Raw genomic sequence first — 7,307 nt, 5'->3', positions numbered from 1 at the left:
GATATTCTGTCTTACAAATCTTTGCATCCATGTATATGGCCGAAAGCTTACAGTCCCTATATACTCAATGAATGAGTGTGAATAACTACCTGGTAGGAAGAACAATCTCAAAGGGAGGCTAGACTAGAGAAAAGAGGATGACAGAAAACAGGACTGAGGGTCACCCAATACATTTTTGGTAACTCTAGCAGCTAGTGGGAGAAGAGAATGAAGGAACATCATGTCTGCTGGAATATTTCATGTTGCTACTTAAGATCACTGAGTTTCCATGGTAGATAACTCAGGTGCCCGCAGACTGTTCCAGGAGAATGCTGATCCCTTTTTGGTGTTTGTCAGGTCTGCATCCATTTAAGGAGTTTCCTATGGGGGCCCAAGACCCAAGGGAGAAAAACAGATAGTCTTATAGTTACAAGAGCAGCAGATGCAGAGAGTAGTCCTGAGTCAATTAGAAGAGGATAGGAAAGGTGTGAGTGAGGAGGGAGAAGGACCTCAGAGGCTGGGAAAGAAGCTACAGACAGCAAGGGACCAGTAAGTTGCTGAAAGCCCCTTGATTTGTGGATACAGGCAGCCAGTCCAGTGACCTCCCTGACACCCTTTATCTAGCAGGTCTCTAAGTAGGGTTATGGGATGATAACCCATCATCCCAGGATGATGGCGGGTCTGTGGTTAGAGCTGCTGCTCCATGCTATCTCTCCATGATCATTTTGGTTGGAAAGAGAGACCAGAATGTGTGTCTAGGCTGGATTTGGGAGTGGAGTGATACAGTATTGTGGCAGGCAAGGGATCATAATCTCAACAACTCTCCCTCCTCCCCCAGTTGATGTGACTTCTAACACTTCAGAGCACTTTTTTCCACACTCCTGTTAAGCCCAGTAGTTTCCCTGGAGAGGAGGCAAGCAATAGGGGAAAACCTTCCATCACAGAAAGAAGCTAATGCGCAGAGGGATTTGTTCCCTTCACCAAAGTGATGTAGCTGGCGCATCCAAAAACCACTTACAAGCTGCATGTCCCAACCTTCAGCCTCTCACTCCTCGCAGTTGTCCGATCACTGACTTACGCCCACTGAAGGTGTGGAGGGAGGACCTGTAGCCGTCAGATGGTGGATCATGGTTGTGGAGAATTTTCAATAAGAAGGCAGCACTGACAACTGCAAAGAATCATCATCTACATGTGGTTCTAACGGCGCCACATTTAGAACCACAGATAAACAGCTCTATAACCTAACGACAGTGTTGTCGTCCCAGTTTTCCAGATGAGGAAACTGAGACTAAGCAAGCGGCTTGCACAGTCACTGAGCTCGTCAATGCTGAAGCTGTGCTTGGAGTGCAGATCTGATTCTCGGGTCGAGAGCTATGTCCTCAACCACTGCACTGCCTAATGAAACCCTGTCTAGAGTTGAGAAGCCTGAACAAAGGGCTGTGAGAGACCCAGCTCCCCATCCTCTCCCTGTTCCTAATGCTTCCCTGCATCAGTCCCCTGGTGTCTGACCGCCTCCTCCTCCACTTCCCATCCTCCCTGCTGCCTAGACCTGCCCTTTCTTTCCTTGTTGTCTCACAAGAGATTCCTCTCCTCAGGCTCCCCTCTTTTACCTGACTCCCCACTCCGCCTCTCCACCTCTTTCTCTGTTTCTCCCTCTGCCTCTCAACATCCACTCTGAGTCCCTGAGCTTCCTGCCAATGTATCGCTTGGCTTTCCCCTTCACAGTTCCTCAGCCCGTGTTTTTTGCCCCCTAGTTTTCTCTCTGTCTTTCTGTCATCCTCCTCCCTCCTCTCAGTCTTTCAGCAAAGTCCTTCCCTCCGACCTTAGCTTCCCCATTCTCCAGGCCCTTCACACCATCCCTTTCTGCCTCGCATCCCCCCTTATTTTCTGCTCTCCCATTGCTTCAGCTAAGTTACACAACCCCCTTTCTCTGTGACACTCACCATCTTTCACAGACGCGTTCGTCACCCCTTTCTTCTTTCACTGTATGGTCTTCCTGCCTCCCCGCTTCTTGTGCTGCGTCCAGCACAACTCAGGACCGCGTCTGAGGACAGGTGACGCAAGACTTAAGAAACAAAGAGAAAGAGTAAAGAGCAAAGATGGGACTAGGGGTCTCAAGATCTCGTGGGTCCAGAGTCCCGAAAGCCTGGTCGACAGCATATTTATTAGGAGTATATAGCTCAGAGAAAAATGCGATCAAAGAGGTGGGGCTTTAGATATCCCATGCGAGAAGCACCAAGTTCTGCTTGCTGTTTAACTGATTAATTTCAGGCCTATCCCTTCCAGGAACAATCACCCTCCTCAGGGTATGCAAAATTTCTAAATCTATCCTGTTGTTGCCTCCAGGACATCTTGAGATAGCAAATATTTCCCCTGGGCTTAACCGCATGCTTTCATGCCAGAACAAAGGTCTGTTAATGGGTGATCTGGCTTTCCAGGACCATCGTTGTTTCACCCTAAGGAAGTATCTGCCCTCCTTCATGCCCTTATAGTCAATCTCAGGATTGCTCACCCCAAGTTTTCTTTAGCATAATATGTGCTATAGGTCATCTACTGCATAACACATTAAAACAAAGCATGTGCATGTTAAGCAAGCAAGTGTGAGTATAATATTTTTAGCTCATGGAAATTTAGGTGTGGCTTGTTTTCCAGCTGTTCGTTTACCAGCGGCTTGTTTTTGAGCAGCTTGTTTTCCAGCATTCTTGAACCATGATTATCTCCATCTTTGCCTCTCAGCATGTTTTTATTAAGTCCACCATTTTACTGCCTTTCATTCTCCCCCATCTGACCCTCACTATACCTTCTTCTGTTGCTCAGCCTCATCCTTCAGTCTGTCCCTTAGCCTTGCTTTCTGTCCCTCAGTGTAAGCTGTGATCTCTTCCTCAGGATCCCCTTTTATCACTGTCCCTCAATTCCTCCCTCAATAGATCCTCAGTTTTTCAAAGTCATATGGCACCTTATGCTGAGATCCAATATGCTCTCATTTTAAAGAGGAGATCGGAGTTTATTTCTGTATAATAAGAGACACTACAGACAATGGGAAAAAATTACAAGAAAATCAGTGTTTGGTTTGGGAGCAGTAACATTTATTGTTTTTTACATTCCAGACCTAGTGCTAAATTCTGTGCACACGGTGTGCCAATTAAAACACATTCATTCTTTGATTAGAAGGCATCATTACCATTATTTTACAGGTGAGAATACAGAAGCAAATATTATATCAGACACTGAGATCCGGCATAGCAGGGCTTGTCTTGTGAGCCTCTAGCCAGGTACCCCTGCATTTCAGTATTTAATAAACTGATTTGAGCAAGGAACAGGCTTTGTCTTTGTTGCTTTTTTTTTTTAACATTTTGTTTTTAAATTCTTTTTTTTTTTTTTTTTTTTTTTTTTTTTTTGCAGGGAGAGGTAATTAATTTTACTTATTTAGTTAGTTTTTTGATGGAGGTACTGGGGATTGAACCCAAGACCTCATGCATGCTAAGCATGTGCTCTACCACTTGAGCTATACCCTCCCCTTGTCTTTGTTGCTTCTGTTTCAAGGTACACATTCTGATAGTTGCTTTTTGCAATACCTATTTAGGAAACATTGCTCTAATAAGTTTACCTGATTTATTAAAATTTTGTGAGTTGTGTCAGACATCCAGCTTGGTTTTTAAGGAGAGATAACTTTGAAAACACAGAGACCAAAACAAAAACAGAAACAGAAACAAAAAACTAAGGGAGCAGACACGTCAGTCCCCTCTTAAATTAGATTTGTTAAAAAAAAGAAATTTCAGGACTTAGAGTAAAGGTAACAGCTTTTAACAATGAAGACACTACAGGATGAATTAGTGTGACTCAGTGAGAGGAAGAACGAGGTTCTCAGAGGACCTGAGAAGATGCTTGAGGCATGAGATACTCACTAGTGAGTTCTGGGTTCTTTGAAAGGGGTTGAGCTAAGAGAGAAGCAAGATACAACTTCTCCCAATCATACAGACATGTGGAAAGGGTCACAGAATGACAATAAGGAGATAAAGTGAAGAGCAGATTGCATGAGGAAGCTCTCTACAGGCATCCTCATTTTGCTTAGAAAAATTAGAGATAAATTCTTCTACAGAAAAAGCTTGAAGAGGTAAGGCCAAATAGAGAAGGCAATTTGGGAGTAACAACATTTCTGAGCATCTGAGCATTCTGTGAAGGTTGAGCTATATAGATTTTTCTAAGAGAAGTTAAAAAAAAAAAAACTGCCTTTCACTAGCTGGTCCAAAAGAAGAGCAGAGAAAACCCTTGTTGATGTTTAATGTCACAGGGGTAAGTAAAAGACTCGATGGGAATAAGAGAAAGAGGGAGAAAGCAGGAAGAGGACAGACTGCTTATGAAGGCAGGGGTTAACTGATAGGTCACTGAGTCCCCGAGCGTGCAGAGAGGCCAGGCCGGCCAGCAGGGGACTGCCGCCCTAAGACAGCAGGGCATCTCGTGCTTACTGGCCTAGTAACCCTCAACACACCCGCCACCGCCTTTCACAGAGCAAAGCAGCTTCTGGAGAATGGAGATGTTCACCCTAGCAAGTGCCAACTGGAGTTTCTCTGTGTTCCTGCTGACAGGCTTCCCAGGTCTGCAGTGGGCTCACCACTGGATCTCACTGCCTGCCTTTGTAGGACACTTGGTGGCCCTGCTGGGGAGTGCCACCATCTGGCACCTGGTACGAACTGACCCTTCCCTCCACCAGCCCATGTACTACTTCCTGGCCAACCTGGCTGTGACGGACTTGGCCTGTGCCGGTGCACGCCGCCCCCAGTGCTGGGTGCGCTGGGGCTCGGCGCCCTGCATTCTGCAGCAGCACTCCCTGCACTCCTTCTCCTTCGTGGAGTCAGCCGTGCTCTTTGCTATGGCTCTGGACCACCTGGTGGCCATCCGATTCCCACTGCGCTATGCGTCTGTGCTCATGGGTCCTCGTGTGGCATTGGCCTGGGTCATGCTGGGCACTCAGAGTGCCGCCATCACGGCGGCACCATCACTGCACCTCCTGAGATTTGACTACTGTCACCCTGGGGCACTGCCCCATGCTCACTGCCTTCACCAGGACATGATCCGCCTGGCCCGCTCTGACTCTGCTGGCTGGGCCTCATCATGCTGGCCATGGGCGCGGACGTTCTCTTCATCCTGCTCTCCTACAGGATCCCCCTCTGCCCCAGGGAAGAAGGGAGCACTCATCACCCTCAAAGTTGGAAAGCTTGATAAAGCTGCATGTTGCTGAATGTGTAGAGGACGTGCATTTTCATACACTACACGTTGTAATCTAAATTAGTGCTGTTCAGTATTTTATCACCTATTTTGGTGTATGTGTCAACTCACATAGCACATGCTCTTTAACCCAGAAATTCCAGTTCTTAGTGCTGCCCTAGATTCATACTCTCATGCTTCTTCATGGACGCATGGTCTTGAATAAGAATTTTCACTTCAGCAATGCTTGAAATAAGATTTAAAAAAGAAAACTAACTGGCAGTCAACAGGTAAACAGTTAAATGAGTTAGAATCTGTCCATACTATGGAATATTTTGCAGAAAAAAAGAAGACCCAGATTGATAGGCTTAAGCAAGATATAGCAAATTATATATATTTATATATATACACGTAATTGTTGTATAACAATTTAATCACATAAAAGCATCAATTTGTTTGTATCTGTAAAAGCACCCCCTAAACTGATAACAATAATAACTCTTTTGAGGGAGTCTGTGACAGTGAAGAGAGGAACAAAAGGAATTCTTACCTTATCTGCATTGCTTATAAAATGTTAAGAATAATACAGTTAACACTTTCTTCTGTTATAAATATATACATAATTATTGTATATATACAATTATGTATCTACACATATATTTATCTTTACACCAAAAGCCTGTTTAAACCTTGGGACAATTGGAAGAAACTAGGTACTAAGAGCAAAGCTCTATAACTGAGAATACATGTTGAGAATAAGCCTGGAGGGAAGACATTTGTAAATCAGGAAACTGTAAGGTTCTTGAGGGATGCTGACTTTGGGCAATCACACTAATTCCTCTGCTGAGACCTTACTGGAGAAATGTACTGTGCATAGCTATTAAGATGAAGCGGAAAGCAAAAAGGAAAGTCTGCTAATGCTCGATATCCTTAGTTGGCTGAAGAATTTGAAATGTGAGGCTTCAGAAGCCGACCTGATGTAGATGTTGCAGACCGAGTGTTAGCGGGATAACACAGGAGGTGGAAGTGTCCCGAGCACCTGTTTTCTTTGGATTTGTAAGGGCCTGGATCTGTGTCCCTATCTCCCTCACAGTAGCCTGAAGCGACTGTGAAGACTAGTTGCGTTTTTTGTTTCTTGTTGTTTGTCTCATGCCACACGTCACAATTGTAATGAAGTAATTATCTTTGCACTGTCTTTTTTTTTTTAAGTTTCTCTTGTCTAGTACATTCTAAGCTCAGTAAGGCATAGACTGTGTCTCTTTTCTTCACTAGGTACCCCCATAGTCTCTGGAATATACCAGTCACTCAATAAATATTTGGCGAATAAATTCTTTATTGAATGAATTAATACAAGTCTACATGTATTTCCTTGACCCTTATGTTTATATCATCCAAAAAGAGATAATTTTTTACTTCATCAGGCTGTATCTGGATTTTGTTTCTAATCAGTTATTTTTCTTTTAATACATTTTATCTGCTAATTAAATAGAAAGGTGACTGTGATTTTAATCTGAATCTGATAAATTAATACAATACAATACAATAAATATGATACAATATGTATGTATTATATATATATATATATATATATATATATATATATATATATATATATATATATATATATAATGTAATATACAGGCATGTCTCGGAGATATTGTAGGTTAGGTTCCAGACCACTGCAATAAAGCAATTGTCACAATAAAGCTAGTCACACTATTTTTTGTTTTTTGGTTTATCAATGTCTATAAAAGTTATGTTTACACTATACTGTAGTCTATTAAGTGTGCAATAGAAATATGTCTCAAAAACTATGTATATGCCTTAATTAAAAATATTTTCTTGTTAAAGAAGGCTAACCACTAGTTAAACCTTCAATGAGTCTTAGTCTTTTTGCTGGTGAAGCATCTGCCTCCCTTTGATAGCTACCATATGATCAGGGTGGTGGTTGCTCAAGGTTGGGGTGGCTGTGGCAATTACTTAAAGACAGGCACAATGAAGTTTACTGCATCAATTGACCCTTCCTTTCATGAAGCATTTCTCCTTAGGCGGCAGTGCTGTTTGATAGCATTTTACCCACAGGAGAACTTATTTCAAAGTGGGAATCAGTCCTCTCAAACCTG

The 7,307-nt window shown here is 43.2% G+C and overlaps 1 pseudogene; it reads left to right on the top strand.

Moving 5' to 3' along the window:
- Positions 1-4,507: 4,507 nt before the first annotated feature.
- On the top strand, positions 4,508-5,199 carry LOC105098012 (olfactory receptor 51L1-like; annotated as a pseudogene).
- Positions 5,200-7,307: the final 2,108 nt, after the last annotated feature.

This window comes from Camelus dromedarius, chromosome 12 (genome assembly GCF_036321535.1).
Source record: "Camelus dromedarius isolate mCamDro1 chromosome 12, mCamDro1.pat, whole genome shotgun sequence".
NCBI lineage: Eukaryota > Metazoa > Chordata > Mammalia > Artiodactyla > Camelidae > Camelus > Camelus dromedarius.
The sequence above is the reverse complement of the archived record's forward strand: the minus strand, read 5'-3'. Positions and strand labels throughout refer to the sequence as shown.